Consider the following 14833-nt stretch of genomic DNA (forward strand, 5'->3'; position numbering starts at 1 on the left):
GCTTTAGGGTTCTCCTTTATTCTACCTGCCAATGTCTGCTCATGTCCCTTCCTTGCTCTTCTTAACTCTCTCTTTAAATCCTTACTAGCTAATCTGTAACTCTCCATCGCCTCATCTGAACCATCTTGTCTCATCGTCACATATGCCTCCCTCTTCTGCTTAACAAGAGATACAATTTCTTTCGTAAACCACAGTTCCCTTACCTTATCGCTTCCTCCCTGCCTGACAGGGACATACTTATTAAGGACAGCAATATCTGTTCCATCAACCAGCTCCACATTTCGATTGTCCCCATCCCTTGCATTTTGCTAACCCATTCTATGCCTCCTAAGTCTTGCCTAATCGCATTATAATTGCCCTTCCCCAATCTATAACTCTTGCCCTGTGGCATACTCCTAAACCTTTCCATTGCTACAGTAAACATAACCAAATTATGGTCACTCTGTCCAAAGTGCTCACCTACCACTAAATCAAACACCTGGCCTGGTTCATTACCAAGTACCAGATCCAGTGTGGCCTCCCCTCTTGTCGGCCCTTCGACATACCGAGTCAGGAAACCCTCCTGCACACATTGGACAAAAACTGATGCATTCAACATTCTAGAGTTATAGCATTTCCATTCAATGTCAGGGAAGTTAATATCTGCCATAATGACCACCCTGTTCTTTTCACTCCTGCCCAGAATCATTTTGCCAATCCACTCCTCCACATCCCTGGAACTTTGCGGGGGCCTATAAAAAACTCCCAGCAGTGTGACCTCTCCTCTCCTGTTTCTGATCTCAGCCCATACCACCTCATCAAAAGTTCTTTCAGCCACCGTTGTTCTGTCCTTGGCTAACAAAGCCACACCTCCCCCTCTTTTACCATCTTCCCTGACCTCAATGAAAGATCTAAACCCTGGAACTTGCAACATCCATTCCTGACCCTGCTCTATCCATGTCTCTGAAACAGCCAAAACATCGAGGAAAATGACAGAGTAAAAGTTTCCATAAAATACAAGCTGTTTTGCCGTACATTAGGAGAATCAGGAATGGCCCTTTTTTTACCCATCTCGGGATGAACCCTCACCATCACTCACAGAGCGAATGAACAGCAGGAAAAATCTTCACCACTGACTACCTGCACTCACCTATCACCTTCCCACCTACCTTCCCCAGCCCCCACTCTGTTTATGTCTCAGCTCCCATCCTCCCCCCCCCCCGCCGCCCCATTTCTGAAGAAGGGTCCTGAACCATTAACTTTCCTGCTCCTCTGATGGTGCCTGGCTCGCTGTGTCCCTCCAGCTTCACACTGTGTCATCCTTGACTCCAGCACCTGCAGCTATTGCTGTCTCCCTGTGAGCGATGTCAGCTTTGGTTCAATCGGAGCACGGGGCGGGGCTTGGAGGACCCAATGGAAGCGGCCTATCCTCCAACCAATCAGAGCGAGTGAGATGTTTGTCTGTTTGAAAATCACGTGATCGTCTTTGTCCGGAGACGCAATATCTCTGCGACTGAAGGTTAGCTGCTTGCCGAAAGTACAGTACACGGGACAAAAAGGAAAGCTGCAAAAAAACGGGAGGGAAATACTTGCGGTATTGACTGAGAGGCTTTAATAGCCGTTGATGCATGTCAGAAAACAAATTTTAACATGCCGGCCCCGTGTTTTGCAGCAAACGAAAAAACTGCTGCGGACCTGAGGCTGCGATCGGCAGAGGTAATTGCCACCATCTTTATTAGGGGCAATGATCTTCGGGACTCATGCGGGATCGCCATATTTATAGGTGGCAATCTGCAGTGGAACGCAAGCGCAGCCTTTCTTGTTTGGGAGAGGAGATTAAGACAAGAGAAATGTTTGTTTTTGTTTTTCTGGACTTCTTTCCCAGACTGTGAGACATGGCGTGTATTTCCTGGGAAGGACTTTTGACACTGGCGGAGTACTGGCTTCAGGCAGTATAAATTGCTGCAAGTTATACGTTAGATATTTAATGGAGGAGAAATGCCGAAAACGCGTTCAGAACTGCATGTTCAAAAACAAAGTTGCTGGAAAAGCTCAGTAGGTTTGGTAGCATCTGTGAAAGAAAAAAAAATAACGTTTCGGATCCGCTAACCCTTGCTTAGAACTTCATGTTACCTGTTGCACTCTCACTGTAGGAAGTCCTGCTTTAAATATTATGATCTATTAAAGCATATCCGTTTGCCCAGTATTCATATGATTGGGATCAAATCACTGAAAGTGCTCTGAGTCCCCTTGTGCTCCCTGGTCAAATTTATTAATGTCTGACTTCCTCAGTCTCTAATAATGGGTGTATTTTACCTCTGCATTTTTCTGTGTGGGGGAGCAGGGTGCTTTGAAGAGGAGGATTTATACATAACTAACAGAAACCAAGAGAAATGTTTGCCTTTTCCAGACAATCTTGTTGTGTTTTCTGGATTTCTGTCCAGGGCTGACCGTTATTTGTCTCTTGTGGATTTGCTTTACAGGATATTTATTGAGAATAATTTGCAGACCAGGATCACAAAGCATGTTCTCCATTAAGCGGAGTGATCAGGATCTGAGTATCATTGACACTTAACTGGGAAAGGGAAGAGGTTTAACCATTCTATGCGTGGGAGAATATTCCTGGTAAGTTTGTAACTTGAAAGCAGGATATTCAAATTTTTGGTTTGATCACCCCTGGGATAAGTGTTCAGTTCTATATCCTGCAGCTGAGAAAGGAGATATTGGCCTGAGAGGGGTAGATTTGTCCAAACAACACCTCGTCTCTTTGAAAGAACTGTCATATTTAGTCCCAATCGCCTACTTCATGATTTTAATCCATACATTTTTCATTCTTGAATACCTGCAAACTTCCTTTTAAAATTCCTTATGGGCACAAATTCCAGCACCCCTCCAGGTGGAATCTTCCATTTCCTGACAACTCCATTGATCCTGAAACTGAAGTCTGTGTTGATTCCTGAGGGTTATAAATTACTGCATTTAATGTGAAGATGCTGTTCCCTGAGCTTCCATTGAGCTGCGTTGAAACAGTATGGGAGGCTGAGATCAGAGTGGGTGTGAGCAGACAATGAAAATGAAAAGGCTGCACTGTGAGTACTGCTTGGCTAAGTGAGAGTGCTTTGGAGTTGGGTGAAACAGAAAGTGAAACTGAAAGATTGAGTGTGATGCTCAGTCTCAGTTTGGGCAGTTCAGAAAGTCTCTCAAATTGATATTTGATACCGTAAAGAACTTTCTTACAGTTTTTAAAGTATGTATTAGCTTAAATAAAGTTAGGGGCTTTAGGTTTATAATAGTAATGTTTGAAATGAAGGGGGAGGACCTAGCTTAATTAAATTCTTTTTAAGGCAGAAACTGGTTTAATCTGGAGAGATAATAAAATGTGAGGCTGGATGAACACAGCAGGCCAAGCAGCATCTCAGGAGCACAAAAGCTGACGTTTCGGGCCTAGACCCTTCATCAGAGAGCTCCTGAGATGCTGCTTGGCCTGCTGTGTTCATCCAGCCTCACATTTTATTATCTTGGAATCTCCAGCATCTGCAGTTCCCATTATCTCTAATCTGGAGAGAAGTCATAACAGAAGACATCACATCTGTGGTGTGCTCCTCTTGCACAATAGAACATAGGCTCTTGATGTTGTGTCGACCTGTGAAACCACACTGAAGCCCATTTAACCTACACTATTCCATTATCATCCATATGTTTATCCAATGACCACTTAAATGCCCTTAAACTTGGCGAGTCTACTACTGTTGCAGGCAGGGCATTGCACGCCCTTATTACTCTGAGTAAAGAACCTATGTCTGACATCTGTACGATATCTATGACCCGTCAATCTAATGCTATATCCCCTCGTGCTAGCCAGCTCCATCTGAGGAAAAAGGATCTCAGTGTCCACCCTATCTAATCCTCATATCATCTTGTATGTCTCTATTAGGTCACCTCTGAACCTTCTCTTTAACGAAAACAGCCTAAAGTCCCTCAACCTTTCCTCATAAGACCTTCCCTCGATACCAGGCAACATTCTGGTAAATCTCCTGTGCACCCTTTCCAATGCTTGCACATCCTTCCTGCGATGCGGTGACCAGAACTCCAAGTGCGGCCGCACCAGAGTTTCGTACGGCTGCAATATGACCTCATGGTTCTGAAACTCAATCCCTCGATCAGTAAAAACGAACACATTGTACACCTTCTTAACAACCCTATCAACTTGTGGAAACTTTCAGGGATCTATGTACATGGACACCGAGATCTCTTTGCTCATCCACACTACCAAGAATCTTACCATTAGCCCAGTACTCTGTATTCCTGTTACTCCTTCCAACGTGAATCACCTCACGGTTTTCCGCATTAAACTCCGGGACATTACCAGTGTCCCTATTGGCTATTTGTGCAGGAAGTGTGTCCATCTGCAGCTACTAGTTAACTGCTTTTCAGAGCTTGAGCTGTGGGTGCAGTCAGTATGGAGCATCCATGGTAACTGAGAAGGTTGTGGTCGCATTCTCAACAGATTGGTCACGCAGCAGGTGAAGATTACACAGACAGCAAGGGAATGGGTGACCATCAGACACGTAAAAGGCTCAGAAAGGAAGTGCTAGAGTCATCCCCCTCAAATAGATATACTGTTTTGGGTACTGTTCGGGGGAGGTGGAGGATGTTGGGGTGGCCACTCGGGAAGCAGCATCAGTCGGGTTCATGGCACTCGGAGTGACTCCGCTGCATAGAAGGGGAGGGAAACGATAAATATGACTGTAGAGACAGGGGATTCAATAGAGAGAGACATGAATCCAGGATGGTATGTTGCCTCCCTGGTGCCAGGATTAGCGATGACATGGAGCAGCTTCAGGACATTCTGGAGTGGGAGGGTGAACATCCGATTGTACCAGTGACATAGGAAAACCAAGGGAGGAGGACCTGAAAGCTGAAGATAGGAAGTTAAGAGATACACTAAAATACGAGATCTCAAATGTAGTATTGTCAAGCTTACACCCAGTGCCACATTGTTGTCGGGAGAAGTTTGTGTTGTGTTCAGTTGTACAAGTGACCTTTATTCAGAGCTCTGTTACCGCATGTGTGGGAGAGGTCAGAGTCCACTCCAAACCTGGCTTTCACATGAGGCCTAATTCCCCTCTTAAATACAGCTCAGATTGGAAGAGTGGACAGTGACATTCAGACTTTCCCTGGCTGATTGTGATATTTTTATTCCATTCGCTAGGTGTTATTTACATGCAATATTGTTGTCATTGTTAGCCACACACCCCAAATCAATATACCCAATCCAGTAAGCAAACCATTTTCCTAGGATGGTGACGGCGAGTACGAGGGGGCATAGCTTTAAATTGAGGGGTGAAAGATATAGGACAGATGCCAGAGGTAGTTTCTTTACTCAGAGAGTAGTAAGGAAATGGAACGCTTTGCCTGCAACGGTAGTAGATTCGCCAACTTTAGGTACATTTAGGGTGTCATTGGATAAGCATATGGACGTACATGGAATAGTGTAGGTTAGACGGGCTTGAGATCGGTATGACAGGTCGGCACAACATCAAGGGCCGAAGGGCCTGTACTGTGCTGTAATGTTCTATGTCCTATGTTCAAACAATCGTGGACAACACTATGTTCAGTCCTAAACCCTTCTATAATCTCCTGAGGTTAGCTCGAAAACTACTTCGTCTGTCTTTGGGACCTTACAATGCTTTTGACAGTTATATTCCTCCTCAGACATTTGCCAGCTGCACCACATTTTTTTGCCAAAAACCAAAATGGTATCTTATCACTAAGAACTTTTCCAAATTCTCTACTAACTGTAGTGTGGATTGTTAGGAATTGTGATTAAGTCTTTTAAACTCAACTCTGATATAAAGTGACTACAATTTTGTAATACAGTTGACAAATTGTGGAAAAATCCCTCTCTTACTTCAGCTTAAAAGATCAAACAGTGTTTCTGACTTGCTGCTGCAGTTTACAATCCCAACGATTTGCATTCTGTAAATGATTTTTAAACTGAAGTTTCATTTTCTACTCTAAGCGCTTTCCATTATTACTTTCTTGTTTTAATAAAAAGCATCTATTCCAGTTCCACTGAGTGTGAAATTCAGTCACTTTAGAGCTTTACCAAGCCATGAAACAAAATTTGTTCAGATTTCACAAATAACTAAGGCACGAACCATATCTTCATTTCGGATTTTGTAATCTATCTTTGTCACTCTTCCCTTGATCTTTGGATGTAAGAATTTATTCAAATTATCCGTATCTACATTTCAATTGTTTTATCTCTCTGCAGCCCTGACTTCTCTCTTTATAATCTTCCTTTGCCCCTTCCTATGTTGTTGGTCTTTTCGAGGTTGTGTTTACGCCATTTATTGCTTTTCCTTCCATAATGATACAGTGAGCTGCTTTTATTGCTGACAAACATTTGCTCAAGGAATTCAGCTAACCATTTCATGTTAATTGGTTGTTTGCATTTCTGGTTACAATTACCTAAACAGTTCAGAATGCTGTAGGATCAGACTTTTGCTTCTACTTTTTATTAAGTAACAAACTTGTGATTGTGGCTGAACCAGGCCTTTAAAAACTGCCTCTTGTTAAAATGCTTATGTGTTTTGAACTGTCTGTTTACAGAAACCCAAGTAAATTCCCTAATGTTCCTTCTCAACAGGACTCTTTTATACCCCCCACAGGACCTTTCGTGATCTAATCCCGTAACAGTGTGAGCTGCTACAATGCATGTGCTAGTAAAAGCATAAGAGGACAGATGAGATGAGTGCATGGCTGGAGCTATAACTTAAAAGGTTTGGATTCCTGAGGCATTGAGACTGTTTGTTTGTTTCTGGGGAAGGTGGGACATGCACAAGCTTGAACAATTGTCCTGGGCAGAGCTGGGACAGATATTCTTGTTGATGCTTTTGCTAGTTCCACTGGTGAGGATTTAAACTCGTATGACAGGGGAATGGGAACCAAAGTATAGCTTTAGCAGTAAAAGACTCAAATCAGCAAATGGGATTTGAAATTAGTTCATGATGTTGTCGGTGGCTGAAAGATTAAAAGAAAGAAGGATTAATCAAGATCAAATCTCTTTTCATACATCAGTCCTGTGATCCCAGGAATTGGTCTGGTGAACCTTCTTTACGATCATTCAGTAGCCAGGCCATCCTTCCTCTGGAAAGGAGAACAAAGGTGCACATGACTCCAGGTGTGGTCTCACCAAGGCCCTTATAGAAAGATATCCCTCTTCCTGTACTCGAATCCTCTCACAATGAAGGCCGAAATATCATTTGCATTCTTCACTACTTGCTGCTGCCTGTTTCCTAAAAGAGAATAGGAGAGAAACACGGAACTAAATGGGGTCAGACACTCGGGTAACATTGTGTTCAACAATGTCCCCATTGTATCGGTGCTGGCCATCAAGCACCTATTGAAGCTAGGCCCGTTTTCTGGCACTCGGTGTGTAACCTGTATTTTGGTGCAGTGGATGATCATCTCAACACTTCTTCAAGATTGCAATGGTTCCTGCATCTATCACCATTTCAGATGCTGCCAGATCTGCTGAGTATCTCTATCATTTTCTGTTTTTATTTCAGATTTCAGGTATTTTTCTGCATCTTAGTCCTTCAGAAGGATCAGAGGGTATGGAGAGAAAACAGGAATTGGATTCATTTTCAGATGAATAAAATGCCTGCCCTTCATGTCTGTCCAAACTCTATCTCTTTTTGTAGTTTTGGACAAACGCTGACTGTTTCCCTTCCCTGAAGGACATTTAATGAACCAGTTCAGTTTTACTGATAATCCAGCAGTGCCCCTCAGTGTTGCATCCACAATTGATCAGATTAATTTCTGAGTTTGACAATCTTTGTGTGTGTTCTTCTGGTTTCTCTCTCTCTCTCTACTTTTTTTTTCTTCAGTTTGAAATTGTGATTGCATTCAGAGAAATCAAACAAAACCACATCCAGATCTGACACTCAATCTGTTTGTCGTAACCTAATTATCTCAGGATTTTGAACATTAAAGGAAGAAGCACTGTTCACACCAGGGAGAAATGCGTATTGTCTGTGTGTCGAAGATTCTGTGAAGATTCATCTGAAATGCCCAAACACCAGCACGGTCACACTGGGGAGAGACTGTGGTAATGTGGGGATTGTGGGAAGGGATTTATTTACCCATCCCAGCTGGAAATGCACCAATGCAGTCACACTGGGGAGAAACTGTTCATTTGCTCTGATTGTGGGCTGGGATTCACTCAGTCAAGCAACCTGCTGAAACACCAACGAGTTCACAGTGGGGACAGACTGTTCACATGTTCCGAGTATGGGAAGGGATTTGCTCACTCAACCAACCTGCTGAGACACCAGCGAGTTCACTCTGGGGACAGACCATTCACTTGTTCTATGTGTGGAAAGGGATTCACTCAATCATCCCAACTGTTAACACACCAGCAAGTTCACCACAACCACATTTGAAGGATTTTGCCCTTAAATCAAGGAATGAACTTTGATCTTTGGGCTGTTTGTACTGGTGTCATTAGTCCCTGCTCAAAACTTGATCTTCTCTTGGGAAATAAGGTAGGGCAGGTGACTGAGGGGTCAGCAGGGGGGACAATATTTTGGGGCCTATGATTATATCTCTATTAGTTTTAAAATAATTATGGAAAAGGATAGACTTTGGTCGAAGAGTCAAAGTTTTAAATGAGGCCAATTTTGACACTACTATGCTTCTTAAAAGCACAGTAAGACCGCCTATGTGTGGGAATGCACGAGATGGGTGAGATACAAAAAAGTATTTTACATCAGTATTTACTGTGATAAAGGATACAAAAGCTAAAGAACTTAGAGAAATGAATGTGTATCTTGAAAAGTTCCATGTTGTAGAGGAGGTGGTGCTGGATGCCATACAGAGCATAAAGGTGGATAAATCCCCAGGACCTCTTCAGGTGTATTCTCGAACTTTGCGGGAAGCTAGGCTTGCGATTGGGCCCCTTGCTCAGATATTTGCACCATTGACAGTCATAGGTGAGCTGTTACACTGGAGGTTGGCTAATCTGGTGCCATTGTTTAAGAAAGGTGGTAACATAAAACCAGGGAACAATAAACTTTTAGTGAGCCTGATGTCAGTTGTGGGTAAGTTGTTGGAGGGAATTCTGAGGGATAGGATTTACATATATTTGGAAAGCGTGGACTGAATGGGGAATAGTTGACATGGCTTTGTCCATAGGAAATTATGCCTTACTAACTTGATTGAGTTTTTTTGAAGAAGTTAGAAACAAGATTGATGGCAGAGCGGTGGATGTTTTCGATATTCCTCATGGTCGACTGATTAACAAGGTTAGATCACATGGAATCCAGGGAGAGCTGGCCATTTGGAAAGGCCTTTGACCTGCAGTATGCTGCAAGGATTGGTACTTAGTAACTATAACTCCTACATTCACATCCAAATCATCTTTATAAATGACACACCACTGGTCACAGGCCTCCAGTCGACAAAGCAACCCTCCACCAGCACTCCGTCTTCTACCTTCAAGTCAGATCTGTTTCCAAATGACTGGTTCTCTCTGTATTCCATCTGATCTGACCTTGCTAATCAGTCTACTATGAGGAACCTTGTCAAACGCCTTAGTGACATCCATATAGAACACATCCACCTCTTTGCGCTACTCAATCCTCTTTGTTCCTCCATCAAAAAAAATCAAGTCAGTGAGACATGATTTCCCACACACACAGCCATGTTGATTATCCCTAATCAGTCCTTCCCTTTCCAAATATTTCAAGTACTATCCCTCAGGATTCCTAGAACGACTTTCCCACCACTAATATCAGGCTCACTGGCCTATAGTTCCCTGGATTTTACTTAGCACCTTTCTTAAATAGTGGCACCACATTAGCCAACTTCTGGTCCCTCACCTGTGACTATCGATGATACAAATATCTCAGCAAGGGGCCCAGCAATCACTTGCCTAGCTTCCCTCCGAGTTCTCGGATACACCTGATCAGGTCCCAGGAATTTATCCACTTTTATACGTTTTAAGCATCACTACCTCTGTAATATGGATAATTTTCAAGATGTTGCTATTTATTTCCCCACAGTCCATATCTTCCATATCCTTTTCTGTAGTAAATACTGATGCATAATACTTGTTTTATTATATTCCCCATTTCTTGCAATTCCACACATAGGAGGCATTGCTGCTTTTTAAGGGGCCCTATCTCTCCATCGTTATCCTTTTTGTTCTTAATCTATTTGTAGAATCCCACTGGATTTTCCTTAATACTATTTGCCTAAGTTACCTCATGTTCCCTTTTTGCCCTACTAATTTCCCTCTTAAGTATACTATTGTCATTATACTCTTGTAAGCATTCACTCGATCTCTGCTGTCTATACCTGACATGTCCTTCCTCGTTTTTCTTGACCAAAACCTTGATTTCTCTAGTCATCCAGAATTCCCTATACCTACCAGCATTGTCCTTCACCCGAACAGGAGTATACTGTCCCTGAACTCTCGTTATCTCTTTTTTTTGAAGGCTTCCCACTTTCTAACTTTCTGTTTTACCTGCGAACATCTGCCCCAATCAACTTTTGAAAGCTCTTGTGTAATACCATTAAAATTGGCCTTCCTCCAATATAGAGCTTTAACTTTCAGATCCGGTCTACTCTTTTCCATCACTATTTTAAAACTAATAGAATTATGGTCACTGGCCCCAAAGTCCTCCCCTGCTGATACCCTAGTCACCTGTCCTGCTTTATTTGCCAACAGCAGGTCAAGTTTTGCACCTTCTGTAGTCGGTACATCACATACTGAATCAAAACATTTTCCTCTACACTCTCAGCAAACTCCGCTCCATCCAAGCCTTTTAGACCATGGAATTCCCAGTCTGTTTGGAAAGTTAAAATCCCTTCCATCACCACCCTGTTATTCTTCCAGATAACTTCTTTCAAAATTATTTGTCAGATTCCTGCTGACTAATGGGGGTGGCTATAGTATAATCCCAATAAGGTGATCATCCCTTTCTTATTTCTCAGTTCCACCCAAATAACTTCCCTGGATGTATTCTCAGATATATCCTGCCTAAGTAACGCCGTAATGTTATCCTTGCTCAAAAATGCCACTTTTCCCTCCTCTCTTGCTTTGCTTCCCCCTCCCCCTTCGACTTTCTATCCTTTCTATAGGAACTATATCTTAGAACATTAAGCTGGCAGCCCTGTCCACCTCTGAGCCTTGCCTCTGTAATTGCAATGATAACCCAGTTTCATGTTTCCAATCTTGCCCTGAGTTCCTCTGCCTTAGCTGTTAGGCCTCTGGCATTGAAATAAATGGCGTTTAATTTATTAGTCCTTTCGCATTAATCTCAATAACAAATACGTAACTGTAGAGTAGGTTTTGAAAATGATAACGTTTTATTGCTGTAGATCAACACATTCACACTGGGTAAAGACAATCCACCCGCAGTGTGTGAAAAGGGATTCCCTAGTTCATTAGGACGGGTTTTCATAGAATTCGGAGTATTCCTACAGTATGGAAACAGGCCCTTCGGCCCAAGAATTCCACACAAAACCTCAGAGCATCCCACCCAGACACATCTCCCCGTAGCCCACCTAATGTACGCATCACTGAACACTCTGGGCAATTTAGCTTGGCGAATCCACTAACCAGCACGTGGGAGGAAACCAGAGCACCTAGAGGAAACCCACGCAGCCACAGGGAGAATATGCCAACAACCACACACTCGGTTGCCCAAGGGTGGAATCAAATCCAGGTCCCTGGCACTGTGAGGCAGCAGTGCTAACCGCTGAGCCACTGTGGTTAAACACCAATGAGTTCCCAAGAATCTGTAGGAATTTTTGTTGCTCGTATTATCTGTATTCAAGTCATGTTATCTGGGCTTGTTTCTCATGATGTTTGAAAACACCACATGTCTGGTTACCTTGTTGGGAGAAAAAATGATATAAATTTTATTAAAACTACTGTGCATTGGATCTTTATCTCAAAAGCAGACTAATTTATTTTGAAAGGGGAGATGGAGAGCCTATCTCCTCTATCCTCACCTCCAACAAGTGCGAGGAACCTGTGGTTTTTATTTTTCACTCAATGACAGTCAGTACATTTCATATGAGCAACTGGGAACCGAGTCATCCCAAAATGCTTGAAACTTAGTGTACTAATGGTACACTATTACAATAATAACCATTACAATTCTTTTCTGAACCTTTTGAAGTTTTACAACATCCGTCCTTCAGCAGGAAGAGTAGAATTACACACAGCGGTTACACCTAAACTGGAATGGGAACTGCATCCTTGTGGGAGCTGGGGATGGGTTTCCAGTACTGTTGGGGGTCATGTAAAAAGTTTAGCAGTGGGCTGAAATCCAGAGAATGTTCAAAAATAATAATGGCCAAAAAGAGAAGAAACAAGAGAGTCTGGAAGGCATTGTCATTGGGCAATTAAGATATAAGCGAGTTTGCCACGGGTGAATGGTATTTAATGCTTGGAGTCAGATGAATAAGGCAGATGATTTGAGGATACAAATTAGTGGGGTCATAAAGCCATTGCTGTCACTTGGACATGGTTAGCAGCTCAGTATTCCAGGATACAGGGCCTTCATGCAAGGCAGTGGAGGTGGTAAAGGAGGAGGAAATATTGTTATTTTGCTTCGGGAATCTATACAGCAATAAGGACAGGTGACATTTTTGAAAACCCCTTTAAATAAATAAGGAGACAGATTTTGAGAAAGTGTAGAAGTAGCAGGATTATGGTAGCAGAGACTTTCAACTTCCTCAACATTAATGGAGTCGTCATAATGTGAAGGATTTATCAGAATTTTTAAAATACATCCAGGAGAGCATTTTTTCAGCCACTAAGTAGAAGTCCCAACAAGGAAGGGGAAGGTCCTGGACTTGACTTTAGGTTACAAAGTTGAGCAAGTGGTTGAAGTTTCAGTGGGATAGCATTTTGCAGGTAGTTATTATAACTATTCGATTCAGGATTTGTATGGAAAAGGACAAGGATGGGTCTAAAGTCCTAAACTGATGCTGAAGTTATGAAGAAAGTAAATGGAATTTTGGCCTTAACTGCGAGGTGTTAGTGTTTTGAGGATCGGGACATCTTGTAACAACTGTATTGGATGTTGGTGAAGCCATATTGGTTTAGCTACTCGTATTTAAGAAAGGATATGCTGGCGTTGAATGCGGTGCAAAAGAGATTCGCTAAGCTGATTCATGGGATGTAAGGGTCATCAAGAATAGCTGGAGGAAGGGAATTTGCAAAGGGAAAATACTAAATAAACAGGTGGTGCCCAGTGTTGGGCTCATACTCACAACTCTGCACTTAAACAGCGTATGTTCCAACAACTGAGTTAACTTGGCCTTCCACAGTCAATGTTCAAATCCTGCTTTATAAGGTGACAAATGGGTTTTTCACTGACGCCGCTGCAGTCCAAGGAAGTAAAAGGTAACTGCTTTAGAAAATCCCAAGGTTCCAATGTATTCTTCTCATTCACATTGCAATCCATTTTCAGTACTTGCTCCAGGATTTAACATTCAAAATTAATTTCGTGATGTTGTTGCCCTCATCTTTAAGTGCCCTGTATAACTCCAGTCACTCGGTCGAATGGTGAAAAAGTCTGTTTCAATAAACCAATTTTTTTCAGCTACAGTCTAAGAAATGTTCCTTTATTTGCTGAATCTCACACAACATTTTCTTTCTTCTGTGTGTCAACAACTTTTGCCAATTCTCATGTTACGGACTACATTTTCAGAATCTTTTTAACCAGAGGTTTCTGGTGCAGTTGTAAGACTTCATATTAAATGGTACAAAAAACCAAACGGGCTTAAAAGATGAGAAAGGAAATACATTTTTGTATTTTTGCGTGAAGACGGTTCAGTTACTGTGTGCTTGTTTCATATAAAATGGATGATTGAAGTGTTCACAGTGCACTATTTAAATAGCAGATACGAAGACCTTGTGAGCAAGCATTTAAGACATTTGACACATTGAGGGAATTAATTTAGAAACCCAAAATGTCCAGAAAATGTGCTGGATAAATTCAGCAGGTCTGTTATTTTCGCTCTTTTCGATTCAGGATGGGTATGGAAAAGGACAGAAATGGGTCTAAAGTCCTCTGCGGGTGCTGCAAATGATTAAGAGAGAAGATCGAATTTTAGCTTTAATTGCTACATAGTTGTTACAATTTTTAACAATTATGTAGGATGTTAGTGAAGCCATTCCTGCGGAGAGAAAGAAATAGTGCAAATATCTTGAAACTAACATGATTTCACTTGTCTCATTGCCAGACCTCCTATGTTTCTTTCACACTTTCTGTTAAACAGCAAGAAGTTCTTTTCTTGAGAAGAGAAAAGCATGAGAGGTAACCTGAGAGAAATTGGAGACTCTGCAGGGATTTGAGGCAAAAATGGTGTTGAGGTTGAGGTTGTTAGAGATTTAAGAAATGGTAATGCAGTCTCGAGGCCTCTCCTGCTCCATGACTAAAATTTGGTGCAGCGACATCATCATTGAAGACAATAAGGATGACCACGACTTGTCAGTTACTGTGGCTGAACAGTCTTAAGGTGCTGAATTAAGACTCCAGTCTTTTCATTGATGTGGGTTTGAATCCCACTGTTGCGAATGTTCCTTCAGCAACTGGCATTTTCTTCTCAGCAGGATTTTGCGAGTGCAAGAAAAGAGGAGACAATACACATATGACTTGCTGCATGAAGAAAAAAAATATATACTTGAAGTTTTATTAAAGTTATCTTTTCAAGGAGCTACACAGACATGTTTGAGTGTACAGGAGACATAGAAACAAAATGGTACAACAGGGATGAGGAAGAACAGTGCGAGAGAGGGAGGGGAAAACCTATGTTAGCTCATCCT

The 14833-nt window shown here is 42.2% G+C and overlaps 1 long non-coding RNA gene across 5 annotated transcripts; it reads left to right on the plus strand.

The window, feature by feature from the left end:
• The first annotated feature begins 1474 nt into the window (after positions 1-1474).
• Positions 1475-13608, plus strand: LOC132209392 (uncharacterized). 5 transcript variants are annotated; one of them, XR_009445493.1, is made up of 3 exons: positions 1475-1498; positions 2463-2604; positions 6632-13608. It is a non-coding gene; the product is annotated as an uncharacterized LOC132209392 (long non-coding RNA). The 5 variants fall into 5 exon arrangements; XR_009445491.1 differs by having other exon boundaries at positions 1477-2034; XR_009445492.1 differs by having other exon boundaries at positions 1477-1695.
• Positions 13609-14833: the final 1225 nt, after the last annotated feature.

The sequence above is a fragment of the Stegostoma tigrinum genome, unplaced genomic scaffold, assembly GCF_030684315.1.
Source record: "Stegostoma tigrinum isolate sSteTig4 unplaced genomic scaffold, sSteTig4.hap1 scaffold_90, whole genome shotgun sequence".
Lineage (NCBI taxonomy): Eukaryota > Metazoa > Chordata > Chondrichthyes > Orectolobiformes > Stegostomatidae > Stegostoma > Stegostoma tigrinum.